This window comes from Neopelma chrysocephalum, unplaced genomic scaffold (genome assembly GCF_003984885.1).
Source record: "Neopelma chrysocephalum unplaced genomic scaffold, ASM398488v2 Primary Assembly neopelma1_96737, whole genome shotgun sequence".
In the NCBI taxonomy this organism is placed as follows: Eukaryota; Metazoa; Chordata; class Aves; order Passeriformes; family Pipridae; genus Neopelma; species Neopelma chrysocephalum.
In genome coordinates, this window is record NW_020925381.1 from 108153 (window position 1) to 133058 (window position 24906).

The 24906-nt window shown below is 38.1% G+C and overlaps 1 protein-coding gene across 4 annotated transcripts in view; it reads right to left on the reverse strand.

The window, feature by feature from the left end:
* The window catches only part of LINGO2 (leucine rich repeat and Ig domain containing 2), a 495378-nt gene that overhangs the window by 71154 nt on the left and 399318 nt on the right, over positions 1–24906 (reverse strand). The window contains exons 1-2 of one of the 4 annotated variants that reach the window (XM_027709284.1): positions 906–997; positions 536–667 (exon numbers count right to left, since the gene is read on the reverse strand). The exons of the other annotated variants lie outside the window; for them this stretch is intronic. The gene's annotated coding sequence lies outside the window, so the exon portion shown is untranslated. Of the gene's footprint in view, positions 1–535; positions 668–905; positions 998–24906 lie in introns of those variants that run through there. 4 annotated transcript variants of the gene reach the window in all.

The following is a 24906-nucleotide window of genomic DNA, read 5'->3' on the forward strand; positions in this document are numbered from 1 at the left end:
TGGCTAAAGAGCCCATCACTCAAAAAAAGGAGCAGGCTGCTTTTTCTCTGGTAAGAGTACTTTTGGTGTAAGTGTTGTTAATCCAACGGACTGCACCAAATGCAGATGAAAAGAATCTCTCAAAAGAAAAAAAATCCTCTTTGTGCACTCTTAATGTTTCTCAATAAAGAATGTTTTATTGTTTTTGTTTTCTTTCATACCTGCAACTCTTTGCGACAGCATTGACTACATTGTGCTGTGGTATCTTATAACGAGGCCAACTGGGGAGTGTTTCTCAACAGTATTTCGCCCCCCCCGCCCTGAAGCTCTCATGCACTGCACTCTCCTGAGCTTTAAGCCGGAAATTAGGTTGGAAGAGCAGTAAGCCTGAGATATAATCATCTGAGTATCATAAACATCCCCATACTGTGTTCTTTGTGTGTGAAAATAAAAGTCCCTGCTCCTCCTTAGCCTCCCCCCAGTTTTTACATGGAGATTAATGATATCTGAGAGACAAATCGCCTTTTTTTTTTTTTTTATTGGCAAGATTTCTTACCCCCTGAAGCTGAATCTTTCCTCCCTAGAGAAGTGGTCTTGAAAATCTCCCATCTCCAGACGTACTTTTGATGACCCATTCTTGCAATTCCTTATATCCTCGAGATGCTTGTCCCCAGTGTCAGGCAGCATGCTATTGATACATCCTGAGCGTTAATGTGTTATTCATATTTCTCTGAGTTCATCAGTATCTCAGCTTGTTATTCTCACTGTTCCCCGGAATAATAGACCTTAGTGAGGCAATTTGTGCTCAGCTTCTGCAGCGTATGCAAGTAACATATTCTATTCAAATATATTACAGAAAAAAAAAGCAACTACCTCTAATCACCTTTCCTCCAGGGATTTGAAGCACAATAACATTCTGTACTCACTTAGCTGTTTTTTTAAATAATACTTTCTAATGTAGAATTGCTCAGATGCTTCCTTCAAAGGAACACTTTTCCCTCCATGCTCTGGCTTTAACTCCTGATGGAGACTCACTTGTGATCATGTCTCACCAGTGTAAATATGGAATAATGACTCTAATGTCAACAGAGTCACAATGGAATAAGAAAGCAGAGAGAGAGACAAGCCCCTTTTGTGTGGTATGCAAAACTGCTTTTATCTACACCTTGATGATATCATAGTGATGCCTGCTTGTACACTGACATAGTTCTACACAGGACTGATTTTTCACAAACAAGACAGTTAATTTAAAGCACTAAAGAATTATAATAAAGTATTTTCCAGGGCAGGCTGCCCCAGCAAACCCAAATCAAATGCTCCAGTTCTCTCTGATTTCACTGCACAGGAGGAATGGAATTTTCTCCTGCTGTGTTGTCTGTTCAGCGCAGTGTGCAGACCTGCATTCATCCTCTCATACATACATGAGATCAAGTATCCTGAGGCATGAACAGAATAAAAAATTTTATATTGCAAGTTCTTCAGGCTTCATCTTCTTCTAGACAGCATCTCAAGTACCAAAAAATGTGCACCAAAAAATATTATTTAGAGATATTTTCATTTTTACATTTTATGTAACAGGAAACAAATATTTAAAAAACCATAATTGACAGACATGTCTGCGTTATCCATGATACATAAATGTTCCAGGTTCTCCAGTTGTGCTCCATGAAAATATAAAATAAATTCTTCTTATTTTAATTTCAGAACTTGGAGACTAAAATGCATTGGATTTGGATGAAAAAAAAAAGATCTGTTTAAGTTAACACTTCCATTCAAAGGTTTTAGAACAAAACTGACTACCAAAATGGCTAGCTATGCTTGCTTTATGTCATAGTAAATACAATCTCTTCTCTGTTTATATTGCTTTTGTGTAAAGAGTGCACTGGGTTTATGTGTTAATTTCTCTCAAATTTTCGTAAATTACACACAGGATAGCAGCAGAGAGGAACTGCTTATGGTACATAGGTCCTGCATCAGCTTCTCAGCTACTGTTCCCTGACACCATTCACAGTCCAAGGAAACATTACAGTTGTGATCTCTATGCCATCCTCCAAATAGTTAATTTATCTGATGAACACGGGCAAGTTGGATTTTTAGGGTCTTGGTTAACAAATGTGCATTTTTTAAGTTTGCCATGCTACAACTCCATTGTTTATGTGGCCTAATGGGAAGCCTGTTGTAAATGCTTTACTCGCAATTTCTCATGGTGTTGCTGTGCTTCATGAAGCCATAGGAGTTTTCTCAGGTTTGCACTTGCAAGCCTGCTGCACCATGTCAGAAACAACAGTGCAAGTGCTAACCTTAACCTGCATTTAAAATATGTAGATAAGAAGGGGAATTAATGCTACAGGAATGAAGGGTTAACATTTGAAAGTAAATCAGAGGAGTAAAATCAGGTTTTAATTCATCCAGTCCAGCCACGAGAAATGGTTGCCACGGGATTTTTGAGAACGTGATAACCTTTGCCCTGTCAACTAGTTTCTTAGTGGTGTGGCAGAAAGAGTATGTTCAGTGTGAAAACTGCATAAGTCCTCTCTTACATCTTATTTGAGGATGAAGTCCTACAGAAAAGAGTCAAGCCAAGATCTGTTATCTGTGTTCCTACCACTCCGTCTTGTTTTCAGGGTCTGACAGCTTAGCTCCATGTATAATTTTGTTGCGAACCTCTGTACACAAGATGTTTACACCACAAACAGCAGAGAACTTCTGAAGGACACTCTCCAGGTACACCCAAGCTCAGGAATGTTTTTATTCTTAAACCTGTTGCCTAGAAAGATGTCTGTGAATCTTCAAACGCCATAGGAATGATAACATAAATAACATAGTGCTGCTGTTATTGTGGTACCCTACGGACTTTACTTCCAAAAGTTACTTTGAGAAAGAGAACCATCAATATTTCAATACTAAGTACAAAAAGAAGGCAAACTTGTAAGATTTAATAAATAGACAGAGATGTAAATATAGATTTTCACAAAAAACATAGACTGTGGATGTAAAAAAGCATCCACATATAAAATTCAGCAGGTCATGGCTTCTATTATTCACTCAACACCTTGAAGAATTTGCATCAGGACCTGCCACAGGATTTTCATATGTCTTTGTAATATTATGTCAACATATGCAGTATTTCACAGAAATGGAACAAATCTTCTGTGGACTGAGTAAAATATCGCAGAGATGCTTCTTGCAGAAAGATATTTCTAGATTTTGATGAGTCATTAAAACAAAGAAAGTAAAATCTGCTATTAAAGTGATCCCCCCCTTCTTTTTTGATGGTCAGTCAGAATCACATAATGAGCAAGGAAGATATATAAATTTCAATAAAATATGATCATGTTGGTTATGCCATGAGGAAGGCAACAAAAGTTGGTGACAGTGCTGGAAATCATGTCCTATGAGATGCAGGAGAGGACTCTGGGTTTGTTTAGTTTAGAGATATGGAGGCTAACAGGCAATCTCACTGCTCTCTACAGCTTCCTGAGGAGGGGAAGTGGGGTGGGAGATGCTGAGCCCTTCTCCCTGAGATAGAGGGTGTGGGAATGGTTCAAAGTTGCAAAGGTTTGGACCTTTTTGGACTTGACATTTGGAAGCTCTCCTTTACTGAGAGGGTGATCAAATGCTGCAACAGGCTTCCTAAATAAGTAGACAATGCCCCAAGGCCATCAGTGTTTAAGAGGCATTTGAACAATGTCCTAAATAACATTCTCTAACTTTCCATCAGCCAGGAAGTGGTCAGGCAGTTGGACTGGATGATCACTGTAGGTTCTTCCAACTAAACTATTCTAGTCTAGTATAATCTAGTATAGTCTAGTCTCCTTTACACAGAGTAGACTTTCTATTGTCCTCAATTTCATATTTTGATTGTCAATTATATAGTTTCTCCTTTCACATATTTTTACTTCAGTTAATTTCCAAGATCACTTCGATTCCTCATAAAGATTTAAAAGAAAAGTTAAAAATATAAGCTCTGATGCTAACAGGTTATTGGAAAAAGAAAGAGAGATTTAAAAGCAAAACAAAAGATAAACAGTGTTGGGTGGTATTGCATTTCACTTACTACATGTACTGAAATAAAACTGGATATTCAAGATGATGCAGAATTAAGTACATCTTTTCTGTATTGAGACTGGCAGTGTGGCTTTGTAAGTGTCGAAGTTTCTAAGTAGATTGAACTCGTGTTGTGGACAAACTAGTCAACCAGATGTCATTGAAATGCAGGTGCATGAGATACAGATGCATCAGATTGTTTTCTGTCTGTAGGTGTTGCAAACTGCCTTGGGGTCACTGTTGTCTCTTTCCTTGCAGCCACAGCCAGAGGTCCCACTGCTTGCATCTCAGCTGCACATGTCCCATAGGTTTCCATCTGAAAAACTTTCCTAAGTGGTTTACTCTGCTGGGAAACATAGTTACCCAAAACTAGACCACAGTGATTTTTTTTTCCCCTTAATCTGGAAAGGGACACTATTAACTGTACACCAAAGCATGAAACATAAATTAGAAGATCTTTGACTTTGGTTTGGCAGAGAGCAAAAAAAAAGAATCCAAGGTACAGCGATATTTCCTTTATTAAATCCATTTTTGCAAATGGGCTGTAGTTTTCAAACCACAATGCAAGACTTCAAGACAATGCAGTGTCCATTGCTGTTTTCTGAGTAACAAAAATGTTTTCTCTTCAAAAAGAGAAAGTAAAAGAAAAACAAACCTTTCTTTTCAATTATTTTTTTGTTCCAGCCATTGTGAATGTCTTTACAAAATTTATGGTTTAAAAGAAAATAAAAGCTGTGTTATTATAATCATAGTTGTCTGGAAAATTCAATAAGAACATAATTATAATAATAAAAGCCCTTTCAGATTCAATGAGATACAAGTGGTAGGGTAAACATCGCTTCTTAAAAATTAAAGATGTTTTTCTCCATTTCACAAGAGTAATATGGTGGTACTAGCTATCTTTGTTCTGTCACAGGATAAGAAAAAATTCAGTTTAACATAATTAGTAGGCATCCTAAGGAAAGAAAGAAGAGCAGTGGTCAAGTCTATGGGGTTATGAACACATTTGAACTTTTTTTGATGTAAGTCTGGTAGGCTTTCTCTGACTTGCAGCATTTTTCTGCTGAGGTAAGTAACAGAATTTTATTTTGACTGAACTGTGATGAAAAATTAGAATTTTCATTTTGCCGAAATACGTGTGAAAGAATGATGTTGTGAAATTTTAACAATATCCAGACTTGGTCAAGATACTGCATAAGGCCTTGCAAATGTGGTGGATTGCCGTGCCTAGGGGACTTCAATCCAGTAAAGATGTTGAAGTGAAGATATGTGGTACAGAAGCTTATAGGAGAGACACATGAACAGGCACTGCTGTTCCATGATATGATGATAGAAGTTTCCATACCAACACGAAAAGAAAATGTCATCTATTATCTGGATCAACTTTGCATGCTACAGTGTATTAGAATCGATCAATGTGTTTCTCTACATTTTAGCATGTTGTCGTGGTTTGCCTACATATGGTGTTGGGAGTTTTTTTACTTCATGCTGTTTTCATTTTCAATGAATTATGTTTTCCTTAAATGTCTTTCAGAAGATACTGAAATATTCTCCCATGTTACTATTTTTGGTAGGGTACTACCTACACGTTATAGAGATAAACCAGGATCTTACTGTGTTGTGATCTATTGAAACACAGAACAAGCAATTCCCTGACCTTAAGAATTAGTGAAATGTCTAACAAAGTGTTTTCTTTCAATGTTTGAGTTCCCATGTGCATCCTTCAATGACTAGAAAAATGGATATTGTCTGAAGACTGTTTTACTGAAGGCTTTATTAGGATCCTTCTCTTCTTGTAGGCTTGTTTGCACAAAATTAATAGGATTTTACTAGCTTTTGAGATACAAACCTCTGCCAAATTTGATTTGGCTGAAACTGAGGAGTTTGTTCAAACTTTGTTGGTAAGACATCAATCCAGAATCAGAGAGCATAGCTACTATAGCCTCCTTCGTTTAGGAACTGAGGTTATCACAGCTGCCTCTTGCAAGGAGTGTACTGTTTGAAAAAGCAACAGGAAACAGCAAAGGTCTCTGGCAGGTGAGGGTGCTCAAAAAGACAGATCTGAAGAACTGGTCAGGGAATAAGAAGGTTGATACAAGTATGTGAGTATTCTCTCCGCTAGAAAGCTGTCATGAGAATTATGGGGGCATTTGAAGGAGGATAATGAGGTTCACAGGTGTTTGTAGGATGATTCTAGTTTGAATAGAGGGGTAAACAAAATGAAGGAGATAGTGGTAAATGATTTATCATCAGATATATGACAGAGTTAGATATCTGCAGGTAGACCTTAAAGTTGGGCTATTTTTGGTAAGTACTGCTGCTACAAATTTATTTGTTACTGTGTTTAAATGGCTACTGTTCTTAGGTGAATCAATTAATCTTTCAAAAAGCCTTATTAAGAAGGAATAATTTTGATGATTCCAATGAAAAATATAAAAATACGTAAGCTTTTCTGAACAAATCCTTTGCTTTCAGCCATCACATATCTAGAGCAGATACTCAAAGCTTCTTTTACATTTACATTACAGTATACTTCAAAACAAGCACGGGTAACTTAAAGCATGGACAGCATTTTCTTCATTGTTTAACACCTAACCTTAAAATACAAGATGCCTTGATGACATGATTCTGAAATTAACTTCAGCATTTATGGCTCCTAGCATTACCAAAATACTCTAGTGAATGATCAAAGCTTCAGAGACAGGGAGAAACAGAGTTCAATAAGAATAAGACCAAGAACAAAAATTAAGAATGTGCATAAGAATAAAATTAAGAGCAAGAATAAACATAAGAACAAGAAATAAAGCAGTATCTTTTTTCACCATTTTTCACCTCTTGTAGCTGAGAATTAATCAGAAGTCAGTATTTATGTTTTAAGTTCTGAAGAGTCTTTGATCAGTCCAGTGAAATTAATGGGCAGAAGAACTGCTGATAAATTATAAACATTATTTTGTCTAGCTACTATGTAAGTAGACAATTTCCAGGGAAAGGCTTAGCTGGGCCATTTTATGTAATGGGTGTCTAAACAGTTTTCTCGTTAGGAAAGGCATATGGCAACAAATTATTTTGTTCTAATCACAGTAATTTCTCTTCATTCCTGCTTGAATTTTTTCTTTCATGCCTTAATGGCTTCAAATCTTTCCGTTTCCACTAGTAGAACAGATGGATTCCAGACGTTACACAGCTGAAGATAGAGACCACTACACTGCCTTTTCAAAGTCCACAGTAGTTTTATCATTCACTGTACTAGGAAAAGAATCAATCCCTCTATCTGAGAACCACTTTATTTTGAAGTTGAGCTTTAAAAAATAAATTAAAAAAACCCCTTCACAACCTCAAAACATATGAATCGTTTACTGCTACCTGTGGGGAGGAGGGTGAACTCATTTTAAAAGTTGTTTGCTAAAAGGCATGAACTCAGAAACAGTCAGCCCTGGTAACTCACTTATGTTTTTCACTGAATAAAATATTTTGACATTTTTGTGGTTTAAATGAGAGCAGCTGAGAGCTGCTCACAGGCAATTCCATCTCTAGTGAGCAAGTCATTGTAGGCTGGCATGAATTCATACCAGCATCTTACCCTGTCAATTACCCTGTCAGGCCATCCTCCAGTTCCTTCTGTGGGTGTGAAGATGGAAAGAAAAGCACAACCAGAGTGTGCATGAGTTTTTCTACCCCTGAAGGGCTTTTCAGAATGTTCTGGTCCTGGTAAACAGTAGCTAGAGTCAGTCACAGTCTGTCTTCTTTCCCTCCTGCTCCTTGCTCCCGTTAGACAGTGCTTGAGTACTGGAATGTGGGACACAGCCATGCCTTCAACTCACCTGCCAGTGCTGAATTAATATTATCTGGCCAACCCTGTTGGAGAGGGTTACATACAAAGGTGCAAGGGAAAACTGCAACTTGGGTTGATACAGATACCTGCAATCCATATGGCATCCTCTACTGGGATCTGACAAGGGGCCCACATTCCTCCTCTTGTCTTGGACATCCCACCATCCACCTTTTGCATTGGTCCCACATTTATGTGATGCCAGAAAAACAGAGGGATAAAGAGGTGGGACAAAGTATAGAGATAATGTTGTGTAAATAAGAAAGATCTAGAGTGGTTTTGCGAAAAAAAACCCCACAAACAACCAACCCCTCCAAAAAGAAAAAAACAAAACAAACCAAAACAGGTGGGAAGATAGAAATGGAGTAGCTTGCAGGAAAGGGGAAATAAAGGTAATTTTACACAGAAGGAAGACTGCTTTCATAAAAGGAGAAAGAAAAAGGGAGATATTATAGACTTTTTAACTGGGTAGGGTGGAAGAGAATTTCAAACTGAGCAGAAGGAAAATTAGCTGATACTGAGATGTCAGATTGGAAAGAAAAAGGAATTATGTAGGAAAGAACATGGAGCAGAGAAGAGAGATAGGTAGATGAAAAAATGGGGCATACAGATGTGGCAGAATAAGAAAAGAAGACATCAAAATGAAGGGAAATGACAGAGACAGAAGAGGAGAAAAGGAGCAGAATGAGGCACAGTGGGGCAAAAATGTCAGGATGAAGAGAATGAAACAGGAGACATACAAAGGCTGAAAGCTAATGGGGCAGCTAAAGTAAATAACTTTGGGATGGACTAAATTTAATTTTATTTGCTGGTACTGCAGATTTACTATTCTTTGGTACCGTTTATAAAGATTTATGAGGTAAATAGCCTCTTGTAGGTTACATCTGCCTTGCTATGGTATAGAAGATACACAGAAAAGGAACAAGGTGGTTGTCACAAACAAAAACAATTTTGAGAGGACAGATTTTTCCAAGATGCTAACATACTATTATTATTATTATTATTATTATTATTATTATTATTATTATTATTATTATTATTATATAGTGGGAAGTAAATTAAAGGACTGTGGCATAAATTAACAGCCATAATAGGTTGGTGCTGATAAAAAATGAGATTTGCCAGAAGGATTTTAGAGAGTAGAAGAATGGTTTTCTGACTGAATGGCTAAGGAGATTGTATAAGATGAATAAAAGTGTGAGGCTAAAATCTTCACTTGAAGATAGAGAAGCACTGTGTAGCAAAGCTGTGTATGTGAAAAGAAAATTAAAAAAAAAAAAGAGGATTTCTGCGGAGAAGAACAAACAAGAGGGTGGAATAAGCAACACACTGAGTGGACTGGAATGAAGGAAGGTGGGATTCCTAATGCCCAGTGCTTCTGTACACAAGTATAAATTGGGAGAGGAGTGGCTGGGGATCAGCTGCAGTAGAGGATCTGGGGGTGCTGGTCGGCAGCAGGCTCACTATGAGTTAGCAGTGTGGCTAACTCATAGCCAAGAGGGCAAACTGCATCTTGGGGTGCCTCAAACACAGCACAGCCAGATAGTCAAAAGTGGTGATGATCCCACTGTATTCAGTGCCAATGTGGCCTCGGTTGAATGCTGTGTGCAGTGGTGGGCCCCTACAATTTAAGAAGGATATGAGGGTCTTATGTCTTACGAGGAGCATCTGAGCACTCTAGGTTTGTCTCATTTGGAGAAAAGGAAACTGATGGGCAACCTTATTGCTCTCTCCAGCTTCCTGAGGAGAAGTGGAGAGGGAGGTGCTGAGCTCTTCTCCCTGGGATCCAGTGACTGGACCTGTGTGAATGGTTCAAAGTTGCATCAAGGGAGGTTCAGACTTGACATTAAGAAACATTTTTTACTAGCAGGGTGATCAAACACTGGAACAGGCTTCCTAGAGTGATGGCTGATGCTTCATTGTGCTTGTTTTGTCTGGGATAGAGTTAATTTTCTCCATAGAAGCTATATTGGAGCTCTTTTGGAGCTCTTTTGGATTTGTGCTGGAAACAGGGTTGATAGCACAACAGGTTTTGTTACTGCTGAGTAGAGCTTACACAGAGCCAATGCCTTTGCTGCTCCTCACCCCACTCCACCAGAAAGGAGGCTGGGGGTGCACAAGGTGCTGGGAGGGGACAGAGCCAGCACAGCTGACCCCGAATGACCCAAGGATATCCCGTACCGTATGGCATCATGCTCAGCATATAAACCGGGGAGAAGAAGGAGGAAGGGGGAGACATTCAGAGTGACAGTGTTTGTCCTCCAGTAACCCTTATGTGTGATGGGGCCCTGCTCTCCTGGAGGTGGCTAAACACCTGCCTGCCCATGGGATGTGGTGAATGAATTCCTTGTTTTCTCTTTCTTGTGTGTGCAGATTTTGCTTTATTGAACTGTCTTTATCTCAACCTATGAGTCTTCTCAGTTTTAGTTTTTTGAGTCTCTCCCTCATCCCACTGGGGGAGAGTGAGCGATTGATTGTAGGGTGCTTAGTTACTGACGGGGTTAAACCACAACAATCAATCCTGTGAGTTTTAATATTTTGTCAGCCCTGAATTGTTCAGTCAGTGGACTAGAAGATTGCTGTAGATACCAGCCAGCTAAAATGGTTCTATTCTATTCTATTCTATTGCCCACGGAATGGAATTTGACCCCACATTCTTCCCACAGATTTACCTCATTTGCTAACAAGTACCTTGTCCACACAGTGAACTCAAGCTCATTCATTCCCATTTATACTATCTAAGGTAATTTGATTTTGGAAATAACACTTTTATACAGCCCTGGCAAAATAAGTCCCTAACAAGACTCTGAATTAAATGGTATTCAAGTAATGGCAAAAAATTATTTAGGTTCTAACTGTTGCTGCCATTATTTCTGGAAATTGTTGACTCGGAATCTACAGGCAATAGCAAGGTAAATATTAGGATATAGAAGGTAAAAATTAGGACACAGAAGAATATTGTCATCATATCAGGATCAAAGATAATCAAATTTAAAAAATAGACCATGTTAAGAAACAGCATTTCTCTTGCTTTAAAACAGAATAAAATAGGTAAGCTAAAAGAAAAATCCTTATTACTTTAATTAAAATATATGTACATATTTGAGTGCCAGTAGAAAGCAGAAATTAAATCCTGTAGCTTAAGAGTCAAATGTGTAAGAGAATTTCTTTTTATTGTGCTTTTCCCAAACAAGCTGCCTTCAATCCAGTGTCAGAGTAGAAGTCCTTCAAAAGAACATCAAAGTAGACACAAATATTTTTTTAAAGTAACTAAACATTCCTGCCTGAAAAGGCTAGTGAGGTCTAATACACCAAAAGTTAGCAAAAACTGTGTCTTCTTAATAACTATAGTGTGCTTAAGAGAAAAAAGGAAGCATTTTTAGTGCTCCTACCATTCCTACGGATGTAGCTGAGTAAGGATTTTTACAGACATTAAAGAACAAAGGAAAAAACTCTCTGTTGCTCAATGTCTTGGTGCTGTTTCAAAACTTGAGAGATAAAAAGAGTTCCAAGAGACGTGCCTCCTCACACTTTCATGGGTTTTCAAAAAGTGAGCATCAATGTCCTTAAGGATAATTTGTTTTAGGAACCAAAGTCCCAGTGTCCCGCATGATCATTGGATCATTGGACTGATAGATTTTCTACTTGAATTCTTAGAGTCTTGTTCAAAAGCCCTCATTGCAGATTGCAATGCTGGGAAGAAATAATGAAAATATCCTTGTTTATGAAGAAGAGAAAATTGTTAAAGTCTATAAGATCTTTCATTTTTCCAGTCTTTTTTAATGTAGCTATGTTAGTCTGCTGTGTAGACAGTGAACTTGAAAGAGGTAAATTCAGTGCTTTTGAAAAAACTCTGTTCTCTATTGACATTACATTTAAAAAGTCATAGAAGATAAAAGAAGAATAAAAGTTCAGAACTGAATTTAGAACTCTCTTGCCACCATGTTGAAACATGCTGAAGATGGATTGGTCATGACTAAAGGTGCAGCAGTCCTTATCCCTACCAATTAATCATTTATTTAATATAAATTAATCCTTATTTAATGAGGTCTGAGTCATTAGAATCAAATTTGCATAGATAGATAGATAGACAGACATGTATAATTGGTGTTACCAAAAAGCGACTTTTATGTGTGAAATGAAGGTCAGAGCTACAGACAGACACATTTTTATTATTAAAGAGATGCCAGACTCATTATGGATATACTGCCCAGGGTATTGCTCAGATAGTTTCATAGTTAAGGCTCTTGGGGAGATTGATTAAAAATATAAATGATTGCTTTTCTTGCTTTGAGAGAACAACACACTGTACTCACCATGGAGATAAAATGTAAGTAGAACAGAAAGTATTGCCTGCTGAGTCACTCAGTAGTCTGCCTCCCGGAGACAGTAACTTCTCAGTGGGACAGGCACAGCAGTCTGTTCCATTGGTCAATCACAGTCAAAAAGAAAAATTAAATAAATAAGAGGCTAGAGGGGAAGTGACCTCTTCCTTTGAGTGTTCAGAATATCTTCATTACAAAACATATTATGCCTACAGCAAGAGAGAGGAAGACATGCCCCAGATTCAGAAAACTACCCACATTGTTGTATAATTCTCTGTACACTGCCCTCAATTAACTTAGTTAAAACCATCCATTTGTTTTCAGGTACTGCCAAGGGCAGGAGTTTCAGTATAAATTGCCACGAGGCAGAGGTATTTAGTTATGCATTTCTCTGGCTAATGTGTTGAACTTGGTCATGGAGGTGCTTTGTGTTCACCCAAGGGTCTTTTCAAGCACTCAGCATCTCTGCTGATGTGATGGAGAGAAAATTATCAATGCTTCCTCCTCATGTTGCCTCCAAAAAAAATGACTAGGATCTTGATTTTGTGCCACAAGTTGCATTTTAAGAAGACCAGGGTTTGTAGGATGGTCTAGTCTTGGCTTGACTCTTCACTAATTGGCAAAGGAAAAAAGAGAAACAAATAGAGACAATTAACTCCTGCCCTCAGAAAACAACTACTCTGTAGATGAGGTTCCCTGTGTTCAGATAGGGCATCCGAAGGAGCTAGGAAAGAACATTTGTTTTAAGACCTGAGTAGAAATGAGACTGAGGTCTTTCAGAGAAGACCTGATCGTGGTTCAAATTATTTTTACTTTCCAAAGCTAAATTACATATCTCTCATGATTAATAGACATCAGATAGAAAAAGTTCCTAAACTACGTTCCAAACTCGAATTGCTCAAGAATCTTGAAAACAGATAATGTGTTTTTAATTCATGTAAAGATCTTCAAGAATCTGCTTATGATAACCAAAAATGAAGCTGAAAAGTAAAAGCTGCCCATTTTAGTCACAGGTGGAAACCTGCACCAGTGGAACTGCTGACAGATACGTTTCCTTTTTACTTTTATGGATAGGAAAAAAAACCCCATTCTTGCTGTTATTCTTATGTTTCCAAAGGCAGCTAAAAAAAAGAAACAAATTAGCCTTAATTCAGCCCCCCAAAAGAATTAATGTCCTTCAGCTAGTCTGCTTTTGACACAAATATAATTGGTGAGTTGGAGAAACCAGAATAGTAGATATACGTGTGATCAACCTATTCATGGCTATCTAACCGATCAATTAACTAATTGCCATGAGAAAGGACAGGCATGAGGAATATATGAGTGCAGGTTTAATGTTCATTTTTTTTCACATAATTGCTTTTAGTTTTGTACCTGCACCTCCAAGCACACAACATAAAACAGAAAGAAATAGGAACGTACCATTTCACAATGAAAAAAAGGCTGCTCTCACAGCACTTCAGTTATTGACACCAACAAAATGCATGAACTAGTGAGGAGAAAAACACTAATTAATTTTCATCACTCCTAATACAGTTAAAAGCAGAAGTTTTAGTTAACTTTTTTAAAAAATTTCTTTCTTCTTTCCACTGTGGTGAAGTGATAAGAAAAACAAGGGAGTATATACATTGCTCTATATTCTCAATCTCACTTAAAGTCAACTGTGAAAATATCAAAAAGGTTGTGAAGAGAAGATTTGTAGCCTTCATTCAAATGTCTTACAGTTGCCACATTTATGCCACCATTCTAAATTATGTTCATAAGCCCTAAGTAATTTCTATGAATAGGCCTTGCACTTCAACTATTGTTAAAGAAAGAGGAAACCACCTTGGCTAAAGAAAGCAAAATAATAAAAAAAACCCAAAAAGCAGTTTGCTGACAGTAATGGCAAAAGTTGATCAGAGAATGGCACTCAAATCACTTATCCTCTAGTAAAACTAGCAAAAACTGAACTTTTAAATGAAAATGATATAAATATATAAATTATGATATAAAATTATGTAACGTATAAATTATATAACTGAAAATACATATTTTATGTTATTTTGATATATAGATATGAAAAAAGCTCAAGAATACCTCTATCTACCTGTGGCCTAATATTTATTTATTTGTCTATATATTTATTTTTATATATATATTATGACTATATATTTATAAACATATATATTTATTATATTTGTCTAAAAAAAAATCCTTTCTTTCTTCTGTGTGAAATATATTCACAAGTTGATAAAGCATGTCATGACAAACCTTGCAAATCCTCTGGCCTAAAGAGAGCTCCGAGTATTCGGTATGCTACAGAAGACCTTCCGTACTTGTCAGTAGAGCTGGAACAATTGGTGATTTGTCAATACAGCCTACTCAGGCACAGCATCTAAACCAGAAAAAGTAAATCCTTCCAAGACAAAGGAGTACAACATGATTATTTCTAGCAGAATAAATCAAGTCACCACTCATTTGTCCTGTTAAATTTTTTACTTCATCTCATCTCCTGGTTTTCACTTCTTTCATGACATTTTAGCCTTCTGCTCACTGGCTTTTCCTTTTGTTCGAGTGTTTCAATTTGAGACAGAGAGTGTTTTAATGACCCCTTTACAAAATCTAAGCTAAAGGTACTTCAGTCAATACATTTGAAGAGTAAGATATCAGAATTAAAATTTAGCTATTACCAAAATTGAGGGTGATTAACACATCCTACTTAGCAACTCAGAGGAATGGTGCAATTCTGTAACAGCATCAGTCAGTTTTCACAACAAATTCCTTTTCCAAGGAATGATAATAATGAAAGATCAAGGAAATCTGAATATATATTTCTATGGTAAATTTTTATGGGTTACATATGTTTGTACATATGCAGGATAAATTCCTCTTCTACCTTTAGGTATCATTTATTTTATGGGAAAAAATCCTTTTTCCCAGTCTCTACATCTTTACATGCTTTCTCAAGAAATGATATTTGTTTGCATTCTTCTTATGTAACAGGAAGCAAACAATTATGGGTACCCAATTACTATTTCAGGCACTGAAGTCTTAACTAGGAATCTGGTTCTGTTGGACTCTCCCTTAAGTCTCACTGCAGGGTTTGCTGCTATGAGATTAATAAAGACAAGATTTCACTGTCTTGGTAACAGAGAGACAACTAAAGAGCCAGGGGCACATTCAGAGTCTATTTGAGATGGACCTAGATAATTCACATCTGAGTCATATTGTAATTTGCTGTACATGCACTGAATCATAAGAATTATGTGTATACTTACATAATACAAGGTAACATAAAGCTGTCCAAGAGGGCAAAACCAACTTCAGCAGTGGGAGTTAGATAATGATCTGACAGATTTGGAGGCAGAAAATGTAAGGTGAACAATATGACTCTCAGGTTAGTTAAGAATATCTAAGAAATTGAAGAGAGCTTAGAAAGGCTGAAATGTACAACTGCTGGAGCAGTCTGTAGTTCACACAAAAGCTAATTTTCTGGTATACTATACCCCTTCAAGAAAGCATAGTGGGAAAAAGTTTGTTTTCAAAGTGGCAGGTAATTTGGCAGATTGGGTTCCAATGTTTCCCTGTGTTCAGATAAAAGGAGTGGGGTTGGGAGTGCCTGACAGAGCATCTCCAGCCCTGATGTCATGTAGCCTTGTTCAAAATCATTGTCAGTACTGCTTTTTGATAACTTGCACTTCCCCATGCTGTGAATAATGTAAAGAACTTTCTGCATTCCTGTTACAGTCTTCTCGATGGTTTAGTTTAATGAGTGCAGACTTATGGAGTCTATTCACCTTCCTTGGGGTAACGAGATATCATGTAATTTCTTGGCTGCATATTGCTTGCTGAGTGCCTCACAGTCTCCAAATGTTTGATTACCAGGGAATTAGAGTCCTTTCCTCCCCACCATTTATTTTTGGTATCACACACTCTATCCAACTGCACAAAATAGATTTGTATAATACCATATAGAGGAAAATATTGACTACTTTTGTATGCTTAGGAGCTTCTTTATAGCAGAAGTGCAGAAATACTTGACTTCTAAGAGGTTTGAAGAGAAGGAAGGAACAAACAAGCATTCAAAAAAGGAAAAAAACCCTGAGGTTCCAGTCCTACTGCAGTCAGAACAAACATTTCTATTGTTTATAGAAAAAACAGGATATGTTCTCCTTTTCACATTTCCTTGTAAAGAGAGGGGATGTGGCAGTAGCCCCTCTGCTAGCTGAAACCAAAGCACTGGCAGGCTTATAATGGGTCTGGAAGTTCATTTAGCTGGAAGTGGTTCATATGACCAAGTCACAGTATCTGTTATACCAGTCTGCATGTCCTGAAGTCACACCGATACCTACCATGGTAACTCCATCCCCAGCTTTCATTTAGCAGTTTAGAAAGGATAGAAGCCACCTCTTCTACAATCCTCTCCTCCAGAACTTATGTAACATCTCGTATGGTTGCTGTTACCAGGGAAACTGATACTTCATTTCTGCCTCACCACCCAGTACCTTAGAAAACTTGGAGCACAGAAACAGAAAGAAACCCACAAGCACTAGACCCAGATTGCCGTGAGGAAATCCCACCAAAAAATCGCTTGCAACTGTGTTTTTTTCTGCAGAAACAGCATGCAGCATAGAAGATGCAGAAGTCAGCAGAGGATCCCTTCATCACAGGGATTAAGTAACTGATTTCTTAAATGTGCTGAAGATCCATACATTAATATCATTGTAAATAAAATGTCAGAAAGGAGTAAGATTTGAAGGGAATTCAGCCCTTCTCAGAATTACACAAAAGATTGTGTAATTAACGAAATTAACGAAAAGATTGATACTTGTATAAAAATTCAGGCCCTCTTAAAGAATAAGGGGTGGACATTCTTCCAAAGATGTAGAGAGAAACCTTAATGGTTTTGCAGTCCTTCTGTCCCTGCTTTTATGTTTCCATTTTTAGAGCGGGTTTTATCAGAGAGAAGACTATTTCAAAAGAGCACTGGAGGTAACAGAATGTACTGAAAAGTAACATAATTGATGGAAAGGGATATAACTAGCCTTTATATGTACTGATTTCCTTCTGCACTCTATAAGACATGACACAAAAGAATTTATCAATAACCACTTAATTTATCACTAGCCAAGCAGAGGCCCTATTAAGTCCTCCAGTCAAGGAAGTCCTGTCAATCAGAAATGCTCTTATCTGCTAAAATTGGAAAGTACTGCCAAAAGTCATCTGTCTTGATCCAAGGGAGCTGAAATTCTACTTACAAAAGCAGTATTTGACTTCAGCATTGACCATGTTTACACTTGGTGCCAAGAAAGCCTTGAAGTATCAGTACTCAGACTACTATGACTTCTTTCCTGAGCCTGCTAGTTTTGTCTCAGCATTTTGTCCTTTCCATACTAAACAGAAATGTCTGACAAATTCTGAGTTGCTGTTTGTAGACAAATAACACTATATGGCAACTGTTTAAGGTCAGACATCTCCACCGTCTTTAAAAAAAAATAATATTCTTTATAGGTTTGAAAGCAGAATATCTTGGGCACTGAGAACATTTGAAGAAAATCAAGCAAAAAAGTGTGCAGCTTCTCACAGCTTCTTGGAACTTGGATAGTGCATACCTTAATCTCAGTTTAAATTTGTTGAATTATTTTAACAATATTTATGTCTGGAAACTTAAATGACACCTTCTCTTTTGAGAATTTCCTATATTTGGAAAGTCTGCAAAGGTCCTTAGACTTCTCTCTCAAATGGATGTCTTGTAGCCATCTGAGCCTTTTGTATTAGAAGGGAATGGCTGGCATTCCAGTCATAGCAAAGGGAGTTAAAGTATCAGTTTTCAGGGGCCTTCAACTCCATGGACACTTCTTTCCTTCAGAAAAGTTCCACAGAAAATAAGAGAGGTGTAACATTTGGCCCTTGAGAAGTGACTCCTAAGTGCAAAATCGTAACTTTTGGATTGCCTTCAAAATGTTTTACAATGATATTGAGTATACAACAATGATAAAATAGCCGAATTATAAATTAGAGCAGTCAAAGTACATAGATTGAGGGGGAGCTTTTACCAGAATGACTATAATTAAGTATAATTATAATGGTATAATATAAATTATATATTGTAGATAGCTACAATACAGAGTTTTATTATTTATTATACAGTACAAATCAATTATGCAACATGTAATTAATTATAGCTATAAATATTTATTACTTGTTATTAATTATTTTTGCCTCTTTGATTAGCAGCACTAATTTTTGCTCTACAAGAAATCAAAAAGGTAGGTAGTTTCTACCCAAAATAATAAACTGCCTTATCCGTCATTTTTCACATCCTCCAATGTACAGGTAGAAGGAACACTGCCCAAATGGGAAATAAATGTACATTTACGATACTAAACATTATTGGAGAAGTCAAGCCAAGGAAGGCAGTGTGGCCAAGTTCAAGTCTGCAGATCACGCACGGTGCCTTTCATTATCAGCTCTGCTGATTAATTGCGCCCAAGTGCTTTTTACTACTCTGGGCCTCTGTTTCCAATCTGGACAACAAGAATAATAATCTGATCACTCTTAGAAAGCAATCTTAGGTATGTGATTAAAGAAATCCAAGGTGACACTATTATTGCTGTTTTCCTTCTGAACAGCAAGGATGGAAACGCAGGTTTTAAAGGAAGAGCCCCACACAAATGAAATGACCTCATGCACTGAGACAAGGGTGCCTTGACAGAAGCAGAGGCCACATGGTTGTTTTGTGGCTTTTTCTCTTCCTCTGTATTCTGGATACTAATTATTAATTGTTCTCAGGTTTCACTGATTGAAGAAAATGTTCAGCACACCTTGAAGGAACCATACCTTCATTTTATTTCTGTATGGTGTATTTTTAAATGCAGAAGGTGCTAATTACCTTGGAAAAAATTATAAATAATTTCTTAAGACACATGTCACTTGTCTGTTCAGATGAAAAAAAAATTACTTTGGAGGAATTGGGTCGGCTCTCTATTTTTCAAAAGACCTCATGTGACCAGTTCTCAAGGCTAGTACTAAAAGTATAGAGATGCATCTCTAATGTGACAAATTCCATACCATTCCAGTTTGCACAACTGTTGATGCTTGTGGTGGTTTTAACATGGCTGGATGCCAGGTATCCACCAAAACTGCTCCCCTCTGCAACTGTACAGGGGATAGAAAATAAAGAGAAAGGTTCATGAGTTGAGATAAGAACTGGGAGTCACCGATAACTCTCCTGGGAAAAACAGACTGAACTTGGGGAAATTAGCTAAACTTATTACCAACAAGATCAGAGCAGGACAATGAGAAGTAAAATAAATCTTAAAAAACCTTCCTCCTACCCCTCTCTCCTTCACGGGCTCTACCTCCTCCCCAGGCTCTACCTCCTCTCCAGGCTCTACTTTCTCCCCCACCAGTAATGCAGGGAGATGGGGAATGGTGGTTATGGTCAGTTCATCACACGTTGTTCCTGCTACTGTTCAGGGAGAAGAGTCCTTCCCATGCTCCAGCGTGGTGTCCCTCCCATGGGACACAGTCCTCCACAAACTTCTCCAGTGTCAGTTCACCCCACAGGCAACAATTCTCCATGAACTGCTCCAATGTGGGTCACTTTTCCATGGGGTGCAGTCTTTCAGGCACAGCCTGCTCCAGCAGGTGTGCCCCACGGGGTCACAAATCCTACCAGGAAATCTGCTCCAGCGTGGGCTGCTCTCTCCACAGGTCTACAGGTCCCTGCCAGAAGCCTGTTCTAGCATGTGCTTCTCACGAGTTCACAGCCACTTTTCAGGCATTAACCTGGCCCAGCATGGATCTCCTCCATGGGCTGCAGGTGGATCCCTGCATCCCTATTGACCTCCATGGGCTGCAGGGGCACAGCTGCCTCACCATGGTCGACACTACAGTCTGCAGGGGAATCTCAGCTCCTGCCCCTCCTTCTCCACTGACTCTGGTGTCTGCAGAGTTGTTCCTCTCACATACTATCATTCTGCTTTTCTCCAGCCCTAATAACATCCACACAATAACTTCATTTTCTTTCTTAAATATGTTCTTACAGAGGCATTGCACCACCTCTGATTGGCTTGGCCTTAGCCAGTGGCGGTTCTGCCCTGCAGCCAGCTGGCATTGTCTCTGCTGCACACGGGGAAAGCTTCTGGCTTCTTTCTCACAGAATCCTCCCCTGTATCCCCCTTGCCACCCAATACGATATTCTGAAGCATTTGACAAAACATTTTATGCACACTTAAATAGCTCCTCTTCTATACTTATTACTCAAATGGAGCATTCTGCAATACTTTGGTTATGAATTAAATTTGATGGAATGCTATTTGCAATTTGAATCTTTAGACAGCACCTGAGGCAGAAGTGAAAACAAAAACAATCCTCTCCTTCCAACCCCTGATGACCTAAATACAGGGGTTTTATACAAAACCTTGGATAAAAGGTGGTAGCAGAATGGCTGTTGCTAACTTGATATTTATAGCCACATATAAATACTCATACCCTAAATAAATTTATGTATCTATTCACACATATATTTCTGACTCGTCGTTGGACTTGATGATTTTAGAATTCTTTTTCAACCTTAGTGATTCTATGACTCTATACTAACATACATTTTTTAAGTGGAAGAAAGTGTCACAGCTAGAATAACCATTCATCAATGTCAGTCCTATGTATGATTTTTCATACACATACACTTCCACAGTACATTTCATGGAATCATAGACCCACAAGGATTGCCAGGGCCCACTTCTGGCCCTTCACAGAGCAACCTCAAGAATCACACCATGTGCCTGAGAGTATTTTCCAAACACTTCCTGAATTCTGTCAAGCTCGGTGCCTTCCTGGGGAGCCTGTTCAAGCGCCCAACCACTCTCTGGGTGAAGATGCTTTTCCCAATATCCAGCCTAAACCTCCCCTGACACAACTTCGGGGCATTTCCTCAGGTCCTGTCACTCGTTGCCACAGAGAAGAGATCAGTGCCTGCCCCTCCTCTACTCCTCATGAGGAAGTTGTAGAATGCAAAGAGATCTCCCCTCAGTCTCCTCCAGGCTGAACAGACCAAGTGCCCTCAGCTGCTCATCACAGGGCTTTGCCTCTTGATAATTTATCGTATTTGTAGCCCTGCTTTGGACACTATCTAATAGTTTAACATATTCCTTATACTGAGGCACACAAAACTGCACACAATATTCCAGTGCCGCCCCAGTGCAGAGCAGAGTGGGACAATGCCCTCCCTCGTCCAGCTGGCAAAGCTTTGCCTGATGCCCCCCAGGACATGGGGATGGCCCTCCTGGCTGCCAGGGCACTGCTGACTCAGCCAGAGAGATTTTGATTTTAAGAAATCCAGCAGAGATCTGAAGTACTATCTTTCTTGTATTGTACAGTGCTATCTAACACAACTAAAATACCTTTAGCACTGGAAATTATGTTGCACTGCAGAGTACTGTTGTACACTGGAAATGTACCCAGATGGGAATGAATGAATCTGTGCTGAGCATCATTCTTATATTGCTAGACTGCATCAAGCATCTGATCAGCATAGCTTTTAGCCAACTCAGTAGTCTGGCACTCTTGAGAGTATTTATAACCACTAATACTGCACTGATAGGCAGCAATTACGCATCCCCACATAGAGAATACATTTATCTTCTGTTTCATAAAAAAAAATAAAATTGAAATGACCACAGCGAAATTAATGTAAGTTATGATAATGATATTGTCTCTTGTCTGGGAAATCCAATTTCCAATTTATTTTTTTTCTGAGACAAATTTTATATGACTAAATAAATAATGCAAGTCCTGACTGGAGAACAATATAAAAGTTCTATTCTGCAAATATATTCTGTTTCTGAACATTCCTTTATTCAGTCATAACCTTTCTTGATTCATTCTTACATGAAAAATAAATTATTTTATCCTGCATTTTCCCCAACAAATTGGTGAAAACGTTCCTTTGTTTCAGTATTTTTGCTTCCACACTCTCTAGAGAGAAGGCAAATTAGACCATATTTAAGCTGAAATATTAAATAATTTTTGACATCTGAAAAAAGAGACAAGCCCTCTAGTCCAGAAAAAGATTAAAAAAAAAGAAAAAAGAAAAAGGGAAAAAGCAGCAGAAGAAACTGTAGCAATAGTGGATTTGATATATTCTACTGATCAACAAAAGGAGAGAATAGGTAGAATTCCTTAGGGATTTAAAACACTGTAACGAACTGGGCTAATAGTATGAATGCAGATTAATCATATTTCCACAGTTTGCATTTTTGTAAATAACATTCACTGAAAAAAAAAAAAGAAGATAAGGAGCTGTTTGCTGCTGTATTGCTGAAAATAAAATTAATTTCTGTTTTGGTACAGTGTCACATCAATGGTGTACTTGGCAGTACGGGCCTGTGTGCATGCACTGTGTATCCATGATGACCCAAGCAGCACTTTTGCCTGCACTGCTCCACCTCTGCCAGCTGCCTGACGGACTCCTGCTGGCAGGAGTTCCTTTCCAACTGCTTGGCACTGACCCTCATGGTTCAGTGGAAATCAAGCCTGTGATGGTATATCCCTTAAATTCACACTGGGTTGTAGATTCCTTCAGGGAGAACACTCAACTTTGAAAGGCTATTTCTGCCTTTGGTCCTTGGAGGTGAATCATCTGAGTTACTGTCCTTTAGTGCTGAACTCAGAATAGCCAACTCATTCTCCATTTTTCATCTTCTGTCATTTTTAATTTATCAGTTAGATAGCAGATTTTGTGAGTGCTCAAATGAAAGTCTGGGAGTCAAGCCTGAGGATTTGCAAGGCCAAGAGAAAACATAATGCTGTTCTGCTAAACCACCCAGGGAAGCCAACTGAAACTGCAGACCTCATTACCTGACTTAACTTAAATTTCTTGTAGTTTCCTTGCAGTAATTAAGTGTCTTTGGAGATCATCTAAATAAAACATCAACCACAGAAGTGAGAGCAAAAAGAAATTACTCCAGGCACAGACAGTTTGCGGGTGTTCTCCCTTTTAATACATCTAATCTATCCTTCCAGAAATTACAACTTTTATAGAAGTGCATACTGAACCGTGTACTCCTTTTTTTACTAAGAAAAAAAAAGGTCTGACAAGCTTGTATGCCTGTGTGTGTATGTGCTTAAATAAAATAAAACATTCTGCTGGTAATTTGAGTTGGGGATTGCTTTTTACCGATTGTTGGCAGGCAGAGGCCAAGCACACCATGAAGGCGAGAATGTACGCATTCGTGCTAAAATCTGCTGCTTTCAGCAACAATATCCAAACTGGAGAAATAACACAAAGCAAGGGGCAGTTGCTGGAGACAGGTGGTCTAGAGAAAAGCAGAAAAAAAATAAGTGGATGTGTCACTTTACAAGCCTTTCTGGTGCTCATAACATATCATTTTCCATTGTTCAGCTTCATTCAACCAAGTATCATGTGATGCCTAAATAAGTTGTACTTTTCTTAACAGTGATATTGCAGGAAAAATTTCTTTAGAAGATGATTTCATGTTGTGTCAGAAAAGACTGTAGAATTATAGAATCATAGAATGGTTGGGGTTGGGGTTGGAAGGGACTTAAAGTTAGCCATGTATTATCTGTACGTCAAGTGTCATAGATGAGAAAACATTTGCCTATACATATCCATATCCATACTAACAGTAAGTAAAAAAAGAATTGGGTAGATGGCAAAAAAGCACCGGAGTTCCATTTTACTCCAGTTTTAGCCAGCTGACTTCCAGAAACTTTGAGATGATATTTCCTGACTTATCAGTCGAGAGTTGCTTTTTGTTGTTGTTTTTGTTAGTGTTGGTTTGTTTTTTCTTTTGTTTGGTTCTGGGTTTTTTGTTCATTTTGTTTTTAAGATGATGATTAAAGTTTTCATAAAACCCAAGGGAAGTTCAAGCAATAAATTCTGAGAGGCCTTCAATGGTCCAGTAAGCATGATAATCCTTTTGCTTATGGGGAAACAAATAACTCACAGTCTCTTCTGTAAATGAAGATCACCCTTGACCTAAGATAGCTCTTTCACTCTAGCTGAAGAGCATTTACATGTATTTGAATGACGCATGCACTACAGAAATCATAACTTGTAATAGGATAAACATATGATACAAATACTTGTTTGCAGAGACATGAGAAATAATATCATACAGGATGCTAGGACTACAGCAGGTGATGGATTTGGGGTTTTTTTTGTAAGATAAATAGCAACGGCAAAGAGCAATAAAAATGGTCCATATAAACAGGGCTTTTTCTGAGTCTGCTCAGTGATGCAGAAAAAGTTTCAGTTTCAGCTTGTTGATGTATATTTTGATTGCTGACCCATGAACTCCAGGGAAATAAGAAAAAGGAGAATGAAAGAAGAATTTGAGTGGCCTTCCCTCTGCTGAAGTGGCAGAGCCCATGAATTTAGCCATTGACATTAATGGAGCCTGATCAATCACAGAAAACAGAACAGTCACATCTAAATCCAATTCCAGGCACTGATCTTTTATATTCCCCCAAAGTATCTAATTGCCAACACACTTATTCCTTCATTTGCAGTAAATGTTCTCTTGTGAAAATCCCTGTACTCATCAGCTGGCCCCTGGATGTGATCTGATCTAGCAAAATAATGCTGAATTGAGATTTTCATAAATCTTAGCCATTCAGGCTTATATAACAGCTCTTGTTTAATACCTTTTGCCCATCGCAGTTACAAATGTTATTTAGCTTTGTTTACAAATTCTATTTGAGAGTTGAACGTGACAG